Here is a 20334-nt window from a genome sequence, read left to right as displayed (position 1 = left end):
AGCGATAAGTGAGACACACGAATGCTTCATAGCATCACTGAATATAAGAATATCGTTAAAAATCGCAAAAGTGCGAAATAAAACGTTCTGTGCTACTTCAAAAACAACTAACATTATTTTAAACTATTTTCTGTTCGGACATCCTACATTCGCTAAAGTCACCTGGAAATCTCCAACCAACGTACCAACGTACAATCATGGCCGGTTCTTTCCAACCTCACAAACATATGTTCCGTGCGCGGTTCGGGTACATGTGCACTCAAAACTATCAACCGTATACCATACATGTCAAAGCCGTCCTCCTTGGCCGTACATTGTACAGTTAGACAACCCGAACTCTGCCGATAATTATGCGCGAATGCTGGCTGAGGCATTGCCTTCTTCCGAAGAGTTTCAACCTGCTGTTTCAACCTTTCTAGATGGCTATTTACACTGTGCCAGACCCTCCAAAAGGATCGTGAATGTAGAGTTCTCATGCACCATTTGCTCGTTGACTTCAAAGCCGCATATGATACTAACGACCGGAAAGAGCTATGGAAAATCATGCACGAGAACAGCTTTCCCAGGAAGTTCATCAAACTGATTCGATCTGCGATGGATAGTACGCAGTGGTGTGTTCGGATTTCGGGTGAATTGTTAAGTTCATTTGAATCACACAGAGGGCTTCGTCAGGGCGATCTCATGCTCTGGTCTCTAAGGACTTATCAGAACAAACTTAATAGAACAATATTGCATTAAGTGATGTTTTTCATGTCCGACTCGAAAAAACTAGACCTGAAACTGAGAAAACTGAGACACGGTGAGGGATGAGACAAGGTGATGGCTTATCATGCATATTATCCATCGTCGCTCTGGAGGAGGTGATCCGACAAGCGGTCATTGAAACGAGCAAATGTAGCCAACTCTTAGGTTTCGCAGATGACTTAGATATTATAGCCAGAAACATTGCAGCCAGAAACTGAGCAATCAATCACTGGCGTGCCCAGAGGTGAACCGCCAATTCTACAAAACATGTTGGGACTGAGACGTAAGACACTTCATAATATTATCATATACTAGCTGATTGCCCGATCATACTCGGGGCCTCTTTGTCTCTCAGTCACTTGCTTGCTCAGGTGGCTTGCCATCCTGAGACAAAGCCTGTTAATCAAAGTTTCTCCATGTAACTCGGTTGAGGGCTACCGCTCACCAATTCCTCGGACACCGAGTGCTCTCCGCCAGATATCGCTCCACCTGGGCTAAAAAACTTAATCGCTATTCTTCTGGTCGTCCTGGTGTTCCTACCGGATTTGAGGCAAACACCATCTTTGCAGGGTAGTTGTATGGCATTCTTGCAACATGCCCTGCCGATCGGATCCGTCCAGCTTTGACCACCTTTTGGATACTGGGTTCGCCATAGAGCTGTGCGAGTTCATGGTTCATCCTTCGGCTCCATACTCCGTTCTTCTGTACGTCGCAAAGGTCGTTCTTAGCACTCATTGTTCGAAAACTCGGAACACATGGAGGTTCTCCTCGAGTCCAAGTTTGATGCCCGTAGAGAACAACCGGTCTAATAAGCATCTTGTACAGGGTGCACTTTATACGGGGGCTTAGTCTGCTTGACCGCAATTGCTTGTAAAGCCCATAGTAAGACTTCCGCTGAAAATACGCCTCCGAATCTCACGGCTGGTGTCATTGTCCGCCGGTACCAGCGAGCCAAAGTAAACAAATTCGTCGACTACCTCAAATTCATCGCCGTCGATCAACATACTACTGCCCAAGGCGGCGTCGGTCGGCCTCGGTTCCGCTTGCCAGCATGTACTTTGTTTACAACGTATTTACCTTTAACCCAATCTTTTCTGCTTCGCGCTTTAGTCTGGTGTAATGTTCATTCACCGTTACAGATGTTCCGCCGATTATATCCATGTCATCGGCAAAGCAGACGAATTGACTAGATTTGTTGAATATCGCGCCCCGCGTGTTGATATCCGCTCGGTTCATAACACCTTGTAGCGCTATGTTGAACAGCAGGCATGAAAGACCATCACCTTGGCGAAGCCCTCTGTGTGATTCGAATGAACTTGACAATCCACCCGAAATCCGAACACAGCACTGTGTACCATCCATCGTAGATTTAATCAGTTTGATGAGCTTCCTGGGGAAGCTGTTCTCGTCCATGATTTTCCATAGCTCTTTCCGGTCGATGGTATCATATGCGGCTTGGAAGTCAACGAATAAATGATGCGTGGGAACTCTGTATTCACGGCCCTTTTGGAGGATTTGCCGCAGTGTAAATATTTGATCCGTTGTAGACCAACCTTCGACGAAGCCGGCTTGATCAGTTCCCACAAATCTATTCGCAATTGGTGATAGACAGCGGAAAATGATTTGGAACAGCACTTTATAGGCGGCATTGAGAACGGTGATCGCTCGATAGTTCTCACAGTCCAACTTGTCGGCCTTTTTATAGATCGGGCAGTTAACCCCATCTTTCCACTCCTCCGGTAGCTGTTCCGTATCCCAAATTCTAACAATTAGTCGGTGTAGACAGGCCAGCTCTTCTGGTCCCATTTTAAAAAGCTCCGCTCCGATGCCATCTTTTCCAGCTGACTTGTTGTTCTTTAGCTGCATGATGGTCTCCTTACCTTCGCCTATCGTTGGGGTTGGCACCTCTTCTCCGTTTTTTGCACCGTCGAAATCGCTTTCCCCGCCGCCATGGTTCTCCACCTGGGCGCCATTCAGGTGTTCGTCGAAGTGCTGCTTCCACCTATCGGTCACCTCACGATCGTCCGTCAGAATACTGCCAGTCTTATCCCGACACATTTCGGCTCGCGGCACAAAGCCCTTGCGGGATCCGTTCAGTTTCTGGTAGAACTTTCGCGTTTCCTGAGAACGATGCAGCCGCTCCAACTCTGCATTTTCCTACTCTTCCAGGTAGCGCTTTTTCTCTCGAAAGATTTGGTTTCGCTGCATCTTCTTCTGTTTGTGTCTTTCCACGTTCTGACGTGTGGCACTGCGCATCTTGGCCGCCCACGCAGCGTTCTCTTCATCCATCACCCTCCTACAATCATCGTCAAACCAATCCGTTTGACGTTCCGCTGATTCCGGGCCACATGCCCGATGGAGCTCTCCGCTACACTGCTGATGGCTGTTTTGATAGTGTTCCAGCAGTCCTCGAGAGGGGCTTCGTCCAACTCGTCCTTTTCCGGCAGCGCCGCTTCGAGTGAATGCGCGTTGCTTGCGGCGACGTCTGGCTGCTTCAGCCGCGCGAGATCTAACCGAGGCTGGCGTCGGTACCGAATGTTGTTCACAACGGAGAGCCTTGGGCGCATAGGTAGTGGTCCGAGTCAACGTTAGCGCTGCGATAGGATCTGACGTCGATAATGTCTGAGAAGTGCCGACTGTCGATCAAAACGTGGTCGATCTGTGATTCTGTCTGATTTGGTGACCTCCAGGTGTATTTGTGATGGATTCTGTGCTATGTACGGCCATATTCTTGGAGGCGGCAAAATCGATAAGTCTTAGGCCCATTTCATTGACCCGCTGGTGTGCACTGAACCTTCCAATCACCGGTTTGTATTCCTCCTCCTGGCCGACCTGAGCATTGAAATCCCCGATGACGATCTTGATGTCATGTTTTGGGCAGCGGTCGTTTGGCTTTGGCTGGGTTTGGCTCTCAGTCACTTGTACATGTTATTGTAACGAAAATTCTCATAATGCAAGAAACAAAATCCTTTTTTTGACGTAGGACTACGTCTTACGGCAAGTTTTGAGATAGGGTGTCATTCCAAAATATCAAAAAATGCGAGCGTCACGAAAAATGAAAGGTTTTGAGCGCTAATAGCTCAGCGGTTTTCCGATCGATTTTCAATATTATTACACCAATCGATCGGAAAATTTTCTAAGAATTGACCCAAATGAAGAAAAGTATGGATTCTTGATGTTGAACTATTGAAAAATTGAAAATAATGAACCTATGTTTTACCAGAATTCTCGGTTCGTGATTTGTTGGAAGTTTCTTGACGATGATCTAAACCTATATCAATTTGATATCTGTGCTTGGGAAGTAAGCCAAAACAAGTGACAAAGCTTCCTCATTTCAACAAGATTTCTTAACACCGGTTACTACTTTGATAAATGTTACATACAACGCATGTAGCATGTATATATGTTGCATATAGCATGTATACATGAAAAATCGAATGATTACAAGCATGAATACATGCCACTATCACTACAAAGGGACTTACGTATTCCTGCGTCACCTATATATGCGGTCGTGTCTTGTACACAACCCCTCTGATTTTTATTTTAATGTGTCTACTCTCTTCGTCAGTTCCTCTCATGCATGCATGATGCCAAAATGCATGTGTTTGACAAACGACGTTTAATGAAGAACAGTCTAGAGGTTCCGGAACTATGGCGAAACATACATTCATACTCACGTTCCTCGTCCTCCTACGTCGTCGGTTCTTTCCCAGTCAGCTCCCTCTTCTGTCACGTAGCTAATTATGCATTAATTGCTCTATGGAAATTCCTATAATGGAAACGAAACATAGGTCTCTTTTACCATATATTCCTCTTCGGTGAAACGCCCCTCTTTTCTCAAAGTCACTTGCACAACCGCAATAGGTTTAAATGCAAGAGAAACGCATCCCGTTTTACTGAGCCCCTTGTTAGCGCTCCCCCTTTTGGCAACCTCCTAGTGCTGATTCCCTTATGTCAAGAAACATGTGTGCCAAGTTTGATGAAGAACCGTCCAGGCGTTTCCTAGTTAGGGCCTCCCCCTGCTATGAACCCCGCCCTCCCTCTATTAAGAAACTTCCCCCCTTCCTTTTGTCAACCCCTTCAATTCTGATTCCCTTATATCAAGGAACATGTGTGCCAAGTTTGATCAAGAACCGTCCAGGCATTTCGAAGTTATGGCCTCCCCCTGTTAGTAACACCCCCCCCCCCCCCCCATTTGTCAGTGCTGACTCTCTTATATCATGGAACATGTGTGCTAAGTTTGGCGTGTTCAAAAAATCGACACGTCGCATCCACGTGAAAAATTATGTAAACTTCTGTACAGCAACTTACATGAACTTCATGTACTAGTTAATGGGAAAGTTGATCAAATTTACCGGGATCGCACGTAAACTGGTTAGTATGAGTGCGAGTTACCAATAATTCATGTGAATGTTACATAAAAAGTGTGATGGATGAGAATTACCTATGCTGTAACGTAAACTTGACGTGTCGATTTTTTTTGTGTGTGGAGATCGGAGATCGGTCAAGGCGTTCTGGTGTTATGGTGGAACGTACAAACTTACTCACGCTCACTTTTATATATATAGATTAATTAATATATTAGGCAAATATACAGCCGGAATTCGTTAATTGGGCCACGACTATTGAGCCGTGTTCGTAAATTGGGCTGACTGACAATTGATTGAAATTTCCTGAGGAGTACGCAAATTATTTTTATCTCTGATTTTGAAAACTTTCGTGACTCGGAATACATATTGAAAAGCCGGTTAAGTTTAAAATTGGAGTAAGTAAACTTGGAGTAAGTATGCTGTCTTTGCATTCAAGTTTAATGCTTAATAATCGACGGTTGATATGACTAGTTTGTTTTGAAACAGGCAATGGCTATATCGGCGGGAAAAATAGCGACAAAGCGCAAATATACCACATTACCTCTAGCTAAAAAGTTAGACGTAATCTGTAACGTTGAGTCCAGCGGATTATTTCAATGTAGGGTATGTTGCTGCTTCGACGTAATTGCCTATTCCCGTCCTATCCAACACAAATTATTAAAAATATCAGCATTTTTATGACACAATGCAAAACTAGTTATTGCCTAATATTTTAGTTTATTGTCTATCATACGCGATCAATCAAAGTGAGTTGAGATCTATTTAAATACCTTTTACCATTAAAGAAGTCCTACCAGCCCAATTTCCTACGTTTTTTCGTGCGACGAAGAAAAAATGTCGACTAATCGTTTTAATTTCCGTCATTCATAAATGAAAATAACTCACGCAAGGCATTGTCGTCATTCTACAGCCAGGAAAACTTGCCTGACCTGTAGAAATTTTGCAGAATAACATTTGTCATGCCATCCTACACAAATACATGCGCGTTAGCTTCGTAAACATTGTTCTGATTTTTAGTTCGGACGATGAAAAATTTTGATGGACGGATTTTAAAACGGTACGATGAATTTAAGAAATAAAGCCAGTTGCGTAATTTCAATAATATACTTTAATAATCGCTTTTCAGTAGTTTCAAAGTTTACGGATCGGAAGGTAAGTGTGTTTTAGTCAAATCAGCACAAGAACTTTTGGAGTATTCATTGAATCCATCCAACAAATGATGAAAATTAAAATGGCTTTACTTGCTACGGCGGGAATTAGAAATAAACCCTAATTGCAGGCAAAAGAAAAAGGGCAACGGTTATTGGAAACTTGGTACAATACTTGAACCGGCATGCGCGGGAATCCTAGCAAGAGAGCTGCAGAAGATGAAGATCGAGGTTGCAGCCATCCAGGAAGTGCGATGGACGAAGACGAGAACGCGAATTCCGCTCAGTAGATCCTATTGCGGGCACGAAATTCAAGTATCACATCTACTACAGTGTATTACAGTGTTCGTATTACATGGAAAACAAATGAAGCATGTTATTAGGTGGAGACTGGAGACTCATCAATAACCGTCCATGCGTGTTGAGGATTAAGGGCTAATTCATTGACTACAGCCTGATAATTGTGTATGCACAAACGAATGACAAACCGGATGACACAAAGAGTAGCTCTATGATCTTATCGAAAGGACATATGGAGAGTACCCAGGACATGACATAAAGATAGTCATCGAGGATACAAATACACAGGTCGGACGCGAAGAGTTCTTTCGTCTTGTTATTGGTAGAGTAAGCTTCCATCCTACCACAAACGACAATGGCCTGAGGCTAATCAACTTCGCTACCGCCAGAAAAATGGCAATCTGTAGTACCTATTTTGCACGATGGAACGTTCGGAAGCACACCTGCAAACACCCTAATGGAGAGCCCTGCTCTCAGATCGACCACGTTCTGAATGATGGCCTTCACTTTTCTAATGTCGCAGACGTGCAATCCTTCCAAACGTTGGCCCGGACCACTATCTCGTTGTAAGCAAGATCCGCGCCCGGTCGTTCAACGTATTCAAATCGAAATCTACGTGGTAGATACGACTGAGCATTCGGCAGTTATCAGCGGAAGGAGTTGCTCGAAGCAGAGTCTCGAAGGACTGATGAACGGATCGGTGAGCAACTTGGAGAGAACCTGAATGAACAGTGGAGCCACACCCACAACGCGATTAGTTGGAAACCACATTTCGATGCATTTTTGAATGGTGAACAAGATGGAGCGGTCAACAGAAATAGGATAACGATTGAAGACGATGGATAAGTTGTGGATCCACCATCTTTGGTCGAGGTTAGAAAAGCAGCGAAAGATCCGAAAAACGGCAAAGCAGCTGGAAAGGACAACATTCCCGCCGAGCTTTTGAAAGTCGGGAGCGAACGGCTGTAAAACCATCAGGTTATACTAAAGGTATGGATTGAGGAGGAGCTACCTATGGACTGATTGGTTGGAAGATCTCATATGCGCTATTTACAAAAAGGGCCATCGACCCGAATGCAGCAATTATCGAAGCATTACTCTTCTCAATTTTGCTTATAGAATTCTCTTCCACATTCTGTTTCTTAGACTGAGGCCGTTGCAGGAAACCTTTGTTGGTGAATGCTCCACGACGGACCACATGTGCACCTTGCGACAAATTCTCGATAAAATTCGGGAATTTAACTTGCAGACTCACCATTTGTTAGACGGCGTACGATTCAGTTAAACGAAATGAGCTGTGCTGTAGCATATTATGCTTGAACAACGTTTTCCAACTAAACTGATTAGGCTGATACGTGCTACCATCGATGTTCCAATAGCAAGCGTTAGACATCGGACTCGTTTGTGACGTTAAATGGTTTGAAGCAAGGTGATGGACTATCGAACTTGCTGTTCAACAGTGCATTGGAAGGTGCTATTCGAAGAGAAGGCGTGCAGAGAAGCGGTACCATCATCACGAAATCTCATATGTTCCTACACTCAAAATATTCTGCACATAACTAATAGTAAATTTCCATATGAAATTCGATATGATTATCATAAGTCGCATATAAACACAATCCTCCCAGAAATACACATAAAAACTATACGCGTATGAATAGTATGTGCAAATTTTTCGCGTGCACATAAATGATAACTGTTTGGCACATAAAAATCATTTACTGGGCACATTGTAAAAATCCATATATGGAACACATAGAAACTATACGAAAAGTTTTCTCAGTGTAGGGTTCGCGGACGACACCGATATCATCGGAAAAGCGTACACGCATCTTAACTGCGAGGATAGGGCTTATCATAAATTCTACCAAAACAAAGTATATGGTGGCTGATAGAGAGCGTGGTAGCCCTTCGAGTATTGGAACTGCGGTGGTGATAGATGGGATACTTTTGAAGTGGTTGACGAATTTGTTTACCTTGGTACGTTAGTGACATGTAACAACGATGTGAGCCGGCTGCCAACAGGGCCTTCTACGGATTACGCAGCCAACTGAGGTCCCGTAGCCTGCAACTTTGTACAAAACTCGCGCTCTATAAGAAGCTAATTCTCCCGGTGGTAGTACTCTATGGCCACGAAGCGAGGACCTTGAAAGAGAGCGACTGACGAGCCTTTGGCGTTTTTGAGCGTAAAATCCTAAGATCAATTCTTGGCGGCATATTAGACGAAGGAGTGTGGTGCAGGCGCATTGGTCATGAAATATACCAAGTAACAAAGAAGCGGATATTGTGAAGCGACTAGACTACGGCAGACTACAATTGGCTTGCCATGTAGTAAGGATGCCGGTTGAGAGATCACCAAAATAATATTTAGCAGAGAACCAGATAGAGACTGACGACTTCGAGGCAGACCCTAGAACAGCAGAAGTTAGAGGCGACTGGAGAGCGGCGGCCAAAGACCGAGAAATGTGAAGACCTTCGGAAGGCTCCTGAATTCAGCATGGATTCGATAAGCGGATTATCGCCGAAAAAGTAAGTAAGCAATAGCAGTGTTATAGAAACATTGCCTGTTTCTATATGTTGTGGGAAATTACAATAACCTTCTACTAACTCTCAAGTTACGTAACTACATCATTATAGCGTAACATTGTTCCGTATTAATCTGGTTAGTGTCCCGTTCAAGTGTTACATATAACAATGTTGAACGAGATATGAATAAATAAATAAGCAGATAAATACATAAATAAATATTTTAATTGCAAAATTGAAAGTTGTTTATTAGCGCGTTAACGAAATGTTTACTTGCTGATTTGGACCTAAATTTACGAATCCAAAAAATCACACCACACTGCTGAATAAAAATAGTGTGGTATATTTTATTGTTTTCACATCCGCTATTCCTATAAATCGAGCATATTTTTTTCTAATGCAGAATGTTTTAGCTCGTCATTTAAATATTCTTCAAATAATATAGGTGCAGAGACAAACGGATATATATCATAGAAGAAAAACCTTAAAAAAAATATGGTCAGAAATATTTTTTAGACCCAAACACCCCGTGTTTTGCCTATTTTCACGGGAAACTAGCAGTCATCAACTTTTCGTCGTACAGCCCAATTTCGGAAGCAGTTTTTGGGCCCATAAGCGGGGTTCTGTTTATAAAAATGTAAATACTGCATTCTTCTTGCCAATCTGAACACAGCGAATACATTTTCATGAACAGAACTTTTGTTTCAAACAAAAAAACTGCTTTTGAAATTGGCAGAATCGATGACGACTAATTTCACCTTAAAGCAATCTTTTTCAACTGGAGGATCTCTCATGCAGAAAAACTTTCCACTGACTACTTTTCCTCCATTCGCGCCTGCGCGTCTGTTGCCTGTTAAAGTCAAAACAAACAGCCGGTACGTTCTGTGCCGCCAACGCTTGACCGTGTCATTTTCAATATCGATTTTCAAGTTCCGGGTGTTTTTCTGATTGCGTAGAGACAACTTTGCATTTGTTTATTATTTTATAGTCAACAACCAAAACAAAACAAACAACATGAATGTCGAACGGATGAGATAAAACGTCAAAGCTGCAACAAGCGAGCGCGCCGCCATGTGGCCATATTTCAAAACATGGTTTTCTTCAAATTGATTGCTTTTTGCATGAATGGATGGATGATAGAATTAAGACAAAAGCTGCGTCGGTTTGTCAGTGATATGTGTGTATCAAACTTTTCACAGAAGAACGCCGATCTGTAGTTGTCGAACACGGCCATCCCCAACTTAAAAGTTTTTTAAACTTTCATTCGACATTAGCGTTCATGTACGGAATTGTTCAACTTGATACCTATTATTAAGTCCTGGTACATCATGTTGCAAACAAGCAATCTTTAACTTTGAAGCTGAAGCCCTATTTTATTTCATTACGGCTTTAGGAATCGCAAGGTCTCTTCCATTGATTGTGACCTGTATTGACTGTGCGATTTCCCTTGAGTCTGGAGCCTCGTGCTACTGAAACCCCAGTTGGCAACCGCTGTACATGCACCCACTTCAACAAGACGTCTAATAGGATTATTACACACGAAATTCTTTATGTTTAAAGTTAGCACGTGAACAGGTATTTTCCAATTATTCAAGAGGAAGTACTCCTTTGTCTCTGCTGATGTGAGCCAACCAAATGCAGTATTTCGGTTGAGTGTTTCATAACCACTTGCTTTGAACACGTTTACCCGCCCCTTGTTCACGCCCCTGCACGTGACAGTTTCGACGTCTTCTTACACACGGTTACGCGAAAATCGATATAAAATTAGAGAGACGAAACTATTTCGCCTGCTGTGCTGCAGTGCTGGTGCTTGTTTTTCTTTGTACAACATAATGTTGGTGACACGGCGTTAATCGTGAGAAAGACAAAACCAATATGAAATTCACGAAAAAGCTTATTCACTACACATAAATCGAGGTAGTTCACAGTTCCTCCGATAAATTGTTCAGTTTTTTGCACCTGTACCGAAAAGCGTAGAAAATTTTCGGACAATACATCGTGGTAGGTAGTTCACACACGACCAACCTGTCTGAATTTAGAACGATCATAGTACACACAGCTGCTGCTTCTCGCCTGGCGGTAGTGTGAGGTGATAGAAATGGGTGGGTGGGGCGTTGCTCCACTTATTTGGTCGTAGGCCTTGACGGACCAATGTTGGTCCAAGCGCCCTAACTTTGTTCCCGTGTACAATTGATCCCTTTCTGACGCAATTCACTCACTGACTGCTGCTATCGCGACTAGCAAATGAAAATTTGAACTTGAAAAAAAGTCGACTACTATTTTTCACTCTCGTGATTCACACAACCTGCACCCGCTTCGTTGGGGAAGGCGACTGAATGGTTACCAAACACAGGCCACTCGACAGCGGCGGCGGCGGCGACGACGACGACGACAACGACGACGAAAACGAAGACGACATACGCTCACTCACGCGAAAATTTGCAATTGTTCGTGATATTTTTTCTTCAGCCCAGCGTGCTGGTAAAAAAACGCAGCTTTCTTTTATTTCACGTTTCGCGAAGCTGAAACTTCATGCGAGAATTGATCGTTCTCAATGCCAAAACCGTGATCGCGTGAGAGGAGCACGAAGCGTAACCCCAATGCCTTGAGAATTCGACCGTAGCACCGACGGTATAGGTAATTTTGCACAGAAGGCAGTAGCGAACGGAACAGAACACGGGAGACGACTGCCAAAATAAGGAAAAATGGAAAATGTCAAACAAAAGAAAAAAAATCATTCACACACGCGATGGGTGAATTTTCCACGCATACCACTCCCCTTTGTGGGCAGTAGGCCGAGCTGTACGAATCGTTCACACCCACACCAAGAAAGTAAGGTATTCCTCAGTCAGTTACGGGGCGTTACAAAGCAATGTGAACTGCGCTGATCGTACCTGTTAGCAAGGGTTTACCGGCAAACCGGTTGAATTCAGCAGATTTTGGTGAAATAGAAGGGATCAAATTTTTGGGAAGGCGGTAGAGCTTTATCTGTAGATAAACTAATTAAAAGTTATTAAATAGGGCACGGCCTATGACCTAGTTCTAGTGGAAGAACAGGTAGTTTTGACGTTCTTTGAATAAAAAATAGTAGATTACTTAGTCCTGAGAAAATAGTTATAATATATTAAAATTGTATGTCGGCAAAGTATTTTTATTGGCGAAAGAAGAGGCAAATAGGCTGAATTTGGAAACCTGCTGAAAATACCCTCCCGTACCCTAGGTGTTAAATTATGCCTATTAAATGTACTTTCTGACGTGGTAAATATTTACTTTTGGATTTAGATTGTTTTTTAGGTAGGTACAACAAGTTGTTACATTTCGTCATGGGAAACCTCGACGGAAATTTAGATAACAATGATTCCAATATATATTTCTGCTCTGCTCTATTAGTTTTTAAACCCTATTTTGTTTTAATGAGAACTATGTTTTATTTATAGTTCAATAGCTACTATAAATTTTGAAATGCCGCATGACTGTTTTTTTTTTGTTAAAATCACCGATTGGCCCCTTTTCTTTTCTTCCGCAAAGTGTTCCAGGATCAACTTGTAAGGACGATTCGCAAATTCATGCAAGCCAACTTTCAGATTTTGTCAAAATCTATAACATTGCTGAACATTACTTAGTTTTAGTTTAACATAACATCATAATAAGAATGGACAAAGATTGAAGATAATAGCAGTTAACAACAAGTATGATTGTAATGGTTGGCATTCACGCCTCTCACGCCGAAGACCCGGGTTCAAATCCCAACCCCGCAAAATTCACGAACGACCCAAGCTGTTAAAACGATTTGGCATCAGTGTACAAAAACTGCCAGCACTTGCTACGGAGCAATATGCTGTAGAAGTGTGACTTGATTGTTTTCAACATCATTCAGTTTCAGTTTTATTTACATCAATTTTGTACAATAGAGCGATATATCTTTCAACTTAATCAATGTGAAATGCATCGCAAAGCTTTATACACACTGTGGCCGAGTATAATATTCAAGGTGCGTGACAATAGCTTAAGTAGATTTCATAACTATTTCAATACTTGTTAATCAAACATTTAAGCAAACAGTATGCGTGTTCGATTGGCTCCCTTTTGACAATTCTCGCTGCTCGATTGGCTCCCAAGATGGCTGCTTCCGCGTATCTCTCACCTCTGAGTATTTCTACTTAATACGGCTTAACGGCTTGTACTTGACTTCCTATTTTGCTATTCTTCGGCCACTATTCATGCCCTCTTCTACTTAACGGATGCCGTCTTTTTCTACCCTATTGGTAATGCAGGACAAGTAGCTTTGTTATGAGAGGGAATATCACCAAGATTTAAATACGACTAATTTCAACTCACTCAATCACGTCCGCTATGGTTTAGATAGCAAAGCTGCAAGGAAACGAATCAGGTTGCATGACTAACTCCCGGTTCGAGCCCCTGTCTAGGTGGTAACATTATTCAGCATTTTAAAAAATGGTTATGTTTATCCTGCTCCCCTTGAGATGCTGCAAAAAAATCGATTGCTTTTTTAGTTTTTTAAATCCCGATCGAATCTATTTTTATTTTCCATAACAAGCAAACGATATGCCGTCGATACTTTTTCGATACGTCGACAATGTAGACAAAGTGACGTTTTGATTAGGCCTCAAACAAACACTAATAATGTTTATTGAATGCTTGTGGCGTAGCATTTTAATAACTGTATAAGCATACAGAACTATGATTAAAAGCTTTTCCTTAAGGAAAAGCTTTTAATCATAGTTCTGTATGCTTATACAATGTTGTCAAAGGAGTAGTGTTTAGTGCTTACTGGTTACTTGGGTAATAAAGTACCGTTAATATTTGCAGCAGCTTGCAAGTTCTGCATGCAGCGAATATTTCATGCTCCGATCGAATTTCTATCAAAATCGTTAGGAAAACGGAATGCGAAACATATTAAGGACAAGGTCGTCAGAGTCCATTTATGGTAGTCAGTATGGCACCGAATATCACCCTTCCCTTCCTTTCTTCAGTATATCAACATGCTCCCATAGACTCGGGAAACCATCACAAAAAAATGAAATTAGTTCAACTAACCTGCTAGCCGTAATCATATCTTGCAACCCGAAGCACTAAACATTGCATTCTATAGGTTCTATTACTTTTTGGGGCATAACTTACACTAAATACTGAGATTTCTGCGCAATTAAAATTCATCACTATAATTATAGAACATAAAGTTTGGAACCAGGCAATTGGGTCCTAAAATTTGTGATAAAAAGATGATTTTTTTAGAAGGAACGATAAAGCTTCCCATTATGACTACCAGAGTATAGTTTTTTCTTTTTTAAAAAGATGCAGAGCACTAAAAAATTAAAAAACAAAAATATTGTAATTTATTCTCCCTTGACATTATAGATCTTCCTTGACATAACGAAAATAACACGTTTCTGGCAACAATGATAACTTTTTCTCACTGGCAACTCTGGTTTGACATTAGAGCAGCTGATCGTTTTGACAGTTACAGCTTCGCAGTTGTCTCTTGTTCTTGTCTGCGTTTTGCTGGTCGTGAGGAAGTGGAACATCAAATTTGTACTAGTTATCTGATAAAAGTTTTGATTCGGGCAATGTATTTCAATCCATCGATTCACGGTGCTAGACTTTGCCCAAATCTAGTTTGCGCTAATGACTAAACGATGTCAAACTGATGGTCAACAGTATAATCTCGGTACAATCGACCCCGCAGAACAGTATGAAAAAAAAAACGCCAACCGAAACTGGCACCGTATTATCAATCAGATTGGTATGTTCTGCTACTCCGATGTGAATCAGCAGTAGGGCGAACGGCAGACCAAAAATTTCTGTGCGTTTCTAACCAAACACGGTCGCATCTCGATGGCGAGTGTTGCATCCGAAAACTGAAGCCATCCACGCTGTGACCAAGTGCAGTCACTACGCTTATTGCTGATTTTGACAAAGGCCTTAATTAAACTGAGATGACCGGAACCGGAAAATGAGCTGTAAACTCAGAAAATGTTTTAGGTCGCGATTGCCAAGCCATTTCCTGACTTTGCAACTTTTGACTTTTTGACACACTATCACATGAGCGTGAAGGTAAACAAAAAGTTTTCCGTGACATTTCAAGACATACTATGGTTTCTTTTTATAATTCGTGTTGTCTAAACACCGCTTGACACAACCATGCACAACTATAGTTTGTCTATATAAGGTTGTCCAAATGTTTATTTTTTGTTCAAAATTTCACAAAATTAAAAAAAAAGGTTTTTAACGGCAATAGCCTAAAAATATAAAATTGAATATCAAAATATTTGTTCCTAACCCTAACCTCATCGATTCAAGCTAAAAACGACATAGGGCTTTAGGACCCAATTAACTATAGTAGTGAGATACCGACAGCATATGCTACACAACACAACACAATAATGAAGAGCATTACATTCTAATTTATATTTGTAATTAGAAATGTGCGAGGATTAAATTTATTCAAGTGACATAAAAATAATTAATCTCCAATAGTTTCAGGTTCTGCTAGTTTGATCACCAGAAATATAAACAAAAAAGCAGCACGCAGAACTTGTTAGCAACTAATGTTACTTCAGAACTTCATGTAGCATCCTAATAGTTTTGAAGTATCTATGAAGTACTCGCAGCACTTCTTAAAGAATTAAGTTCCACGTATACTTGATATACACTACTAATCAGCAAGAAAGTTCCACGGAACTGAATCTGAACTAATTATGAACTTTCGAGTTTGCGTGTTAAGTAATATTCGAACTTTTGGTTGCTTGGGTAATACATCGCACGTTTTTGACCGTACATTCCATTAGTTTTACCGTGAACGCGCGGAAAGAAAACGTGCGATGTATTAGGGAAATGTCAAAAATGCTGTTTAAATATTACGAACACGTCCGCCATTATGGCTCGTAAAAAGCTGGATACAAAAAACCAAATGTGCACTCTCGCAGCTCCAACAAATGAAGAGAGAATTAACAAAAGGGCGAATGTCGCAAGCGTAAACAAACCGAGTGAGGGTTGATTTTCCTATGCTACTGTGTTACCTGACTCACTGCGAATATGCGTTGTGTCCGCGGGATCGTTGGTTCGAAAGGTTTCGAAAAATATCGCCCTTGTATCGAAAATATCGTTAATATTGATCACTAAAAATAACGTACTTAAACGTTATATTTCATGTGCCAGTAGTACGCAATAATTGTACAGCAAAGTTTCGTTAATTGGTGGTTCGTTAATTGGGCGGTTCGTTAATTGGGCGTCCGCTAATTGGGCTATGTGACAGATTGAATGTCAAAATTGTATGGAATTTTCGAGTTTAGAATTTTCTAACAACTGTCAGTCGGCCCAATTAGCGAATCAGCTGGAGTGCAGTCGTGGCCCAATTAACGAATTCAGGCTGTATTGTGAAACTGAATTGTTATTTATGCAACTTTTTACAAATTAAATGCAATAACAAAAGCACAACTTATAAAAAATCGTTTGTTATCGATATTAACTGCATATGCGTTATAAACGAATAAAACGTATGGTTGCGTTTTATTTCAATAATACGCATATTCGCAATGAGCCAGGTAAAACAGTAGTCCTGCAAAAAATAACTCTCACCTGTTTTGTTTACATTTGCGACATTCGCCCTTTGGTTAATTCTATCTAGAAATATCAGTTTAGTGTGATATTCATGTTTTTATTGGGTAATTTTCTGATAGAGTGTAACTGTGGGTTATTAAACAACACGAACAAAACAAACCAAAATGCTGTGAGCACCGTTGTGCTGTCAGTGTCAGCCTGCCTCCTGTTGCTGTCAAAATAATTGATAAACTTGATAAAGGAAAGTGAGACAAATAGAAAGCCTAAAGAGCAATCGTAGATTTATTATAATCTCAGTGAACGTCATTTTGGTCTCTTTGTGTGGCAGGATATTGATTTTTGTCCAAGATTATGTTTTCCAATAGTGAATGAACTTTGTCCTCCGTTCCGATTCAGAAAGCCCTCGAAAGAGAAGCCGACATTCGCGAAAAGACGTCGTCGGAGTCGGGTCATTTTTTTTTGCGTAATACAGGAATAAATTGGGCTTTGGGAGAAATTTTCAAAGTTTAATTTGGGTCAATTAGAGCGGTATTAAGGAAAAGAAAATCCTTAAGTTTCGCAACGCCTAAATTGTTAACGCGTGTGTCTAATCAGTGATTCGGTGAGAATTGAGAGAAATTTGAGGTTAGGTTTGGCGGAGCACGCGTGGCGACTCCAGCCTGCCTAATAGATCGGAAGTAGTTGACTCGCCGGGTGATCGTGAACCGTTCAATTCGCCGGGTCAAAAGTAAATATTGTGCTTAAACCAGTCAAAGTGTGAACTGCCTACATGAAGGAAAATGAGTTCCAGGTCTCAAATACAAACAAGGAAACAGTACAAGGCAGCAGAAAAACCTGCTGCAAGTGGTACTTGTACTAACAAAGAGTCATCTAAAACCATCAAGAACCCAACAATGTCCACAGATTGGAACACAGGAGAATATCTGTTTTTGGAACCACAAAACTACGACCAACCCACGATGAAACATCCAGTCGACGCTGGAAAAGCGCTGACAGAAGCAGGAATAAAAGGATTTCAGGATATCCAAGCGATTGGAAAATTCAGATTCAAGGTCACTTTCCCATCAACAGGAGAGGCTAAGAAAGCAAGCACAGCAGATCTAAGGAAATATAACCTAAAAGTTTTTGTTCCCGGTATGTGGAAAGAATCGATCGGCCTGGCAAAAGGCATACCTCTGGATTATAGCGAAGGTGAATTAAAAACACATCTGAGAGCAGATACAGAAATCTTGAAAGTAGAACGAATGAAGAGACGAAAGGACAACGAGCTGATAGATACCTGGAACATCAAAATAACATTCCGTGGGAGCAAACTACCAGATAAAGTCGAGCTGTACGGATGCAATTTCCGAATTGAACTGTATCTGTTTCCGGTTCGTCAATGCAACAATTGCTGGGGATTCGGCCACAAAAGTGTGAATTGTAAGAGACAAAAGAAATGCGTGAACTGTGGAAAACACCACGAAGGGGACTGCGAAGGAGTAACATGCATAAACTGCAGCGGAGACCACAGAGCAACAGACCGAAACTGCCCGATGAAACAGAAACAAAAGCTCATATCTGACACCATGCAAAAAAATAAAGTCACATACGCTGAAGCTAGACTCCAATGCCAAACTTCAAACCGATATGACATTCTGCAAGAGGAAGAATTCCCTGCACTGGACCCACAGGATAGAAGTACATATAACAGACAGAACCCTCAGCGCCGGTCGATTTGGAAGCATTCAATCACTCGTCCCAGGTATGAACCAGAAGAGCGTCTTGAAAGCAGAAAAGAAGAACAGGATAGAGTATGGGATAACCCGTATAAAGCGGATGAACTAGAGAAAACGATTTATAAATTCGAGCGGTACTGGAAAAACCTTAAAATGGTCGGCAAAATTGTGAGACTCCAAGCGGCTATTAACGAAGAATTGCTGAAAGAGTCATCAAGCATCTCGCACGAGGAATTGCTGATAAGGACAAGCACTACATTATTAGAAATGATAAACGATCTCACTGACCAGGAACTCACATATGAAAACAGAAATGAGGAATCAGAAGAAGTACACACCAACAAAAATGCATAAAAACATTAAAATATTACAAAATAATATTCAGTCGATTAAGCCGGTAGAAACGAGAGAAGAACTCTTGGTCTTTCTGAACAGTGAGTCAATCGCAATTGCCAGTTTGCAAGAGACTTGGTTAAAACCAAAAGATATGCTAATCATTAAGGGATTCAATATAGTAACGAAATGCCGAGAGCAAGGCTTCGGCGGAGTAGGACTACTTGTTAGAAACGACATCCACTTCGAAGAAATCAGCTTACAAAACTTTCAACCTCTGGAGCTAGTCGCCGTTAAAACCAAAAATCTAACAGTAAACTTTACAATTATCTCATTGTACGTTCCACCTGACTCAAATTTGACGAAAACATGCGCAGAAAGGATTAAGGAGTTATTCAATCACATTGAAGGTTTAGACGGAGAAATTTTATTGACAGGAGACTTCAACGCAAGACACCCAATGTGGGAAGAAGGAGCTAGGCCATGTGTAAAAGCAAAGTCAATAGTGCAACAATTAGATAACTCTAAACTGGTTCTAATGAACAATGGCAAAAAAACCACTATCCCTCGACTAAACTGCACCGCAACTGCGATAGACTTATCTTTTGCTACGAACGGGTTGGCATCCGTGGCAAGTTGGGATGTTCTACAACAGGAATTCGGGAGTAACCATATGTGTGTAGTAATAGAACTCTTGGCAGAGGAGCCAGTAGTAGAGGGGTCAATTTCAAAAATAAATATCAAAAAGGCAATTGAAAAAATTAACAGTATACAACCCCAGTTTATTTATAACCCTATCGAATTGCAAGAGCTGTTTGAAGAGAAAATAAAAGAGGCATCTTACGTTATAAAAAATAAAAAACCAAATTACCTTAAACGATGGTGGAATACAGAAATACAGAAAGCCTACGAAAACAAACGCCAAAAACTGAAAAAATTTAACAAAGGAAAAAATCTAACCAATCAATTGGAACTACAAAAAGCCAGAGCAATATTTAAAAGGATGGTGAGAAAAGCTAAAAGGCAACACGACCAGGACCTAAAAGAGAAAATCGATGAATCCACTCCCCCGAGACAAATATGGAATATTATAAGAGGACTGGATACAGCAATCTCGGGAAAGAAGAAATATTCTGAATATTTCCCTCCTCAGGAGCTGGCGCAGAAATTCATGGAAATAAATTACGCTGAAATACACACTGCAATTGCTTACCCCAGTGGAACGTATATAACTCAAGAAAATAACAGAATCGAAGGAGCCCTAAATTTTGATGAATTCGCTAGAATTCTCAAGCGCAAAAAGGACCACTCGGCCCCTGGAATCGATGGCATCTCGTTTAAAATTCTCAAAAGCCTAAAACTGAATATCCTAAGCGAAATCTCATGTCAGCTGAATGAAGTGTGGATGGTAAAAAAAATACCAGAAAAATGGAGGCAAACTAAACTAATCTTAATTCCAAAACCTAACAAAGACCCAACAGAGCCCTCAGGGAGAAGAGGAATATCACTAATGAATGTGTTTTTAAAAATCATAAACTCGATACTAAAAGATCGTCTATACAACCTAGCAGAAGACAACAGGCTCCTTCCAACACTTTCATTTGGTTTCAG

General features: G+C 41.2%; 1 protein-coding gene across 1 annotated transcript in view; it reads right to left on the bottom strand.

The window, feature by feature from the left end:
- The window catches only part of LOC128733069 (ubiquitin carboxyl-terminal hydrolase Usp2-like), a 33966-nt gene extending 22224 nt beyond the window's left edge, over nucleotides 1-11742 (bottom strand). The window contains exon 1 of the mRNA XM_053826656.1: nucleotides 11117-11742. The gene's annotated coding sequence lies outside the window, so the exon portion shown is untranslated. The remainder of the gene's footprint in view (nucleotides 1-11116) is intronic.
- Between the last annotated feature and the right edge of the window lie 8592 nt (nucleotides 11743-20334).

This window comes from Sabethes cyaneus, chromosome 1 (genome assembly GCF_943734655.1).
Source record: "Sabethes cyaneus chromosome 1, idSabCyanKW18_F2, whole genome shotgun sequence".
In the NCBI taxonomy this organism is placed as follows: Eukaryota; Metazoa; Arthropoda; class Insecta; order Diptera; family Culicidae; genus Sabethes; species Sabethes cyaneus.
Note: the sequence above shows the minus strand (reverse complement) of the source record. Positions and strands in the feature narration are given on the sequence as shown.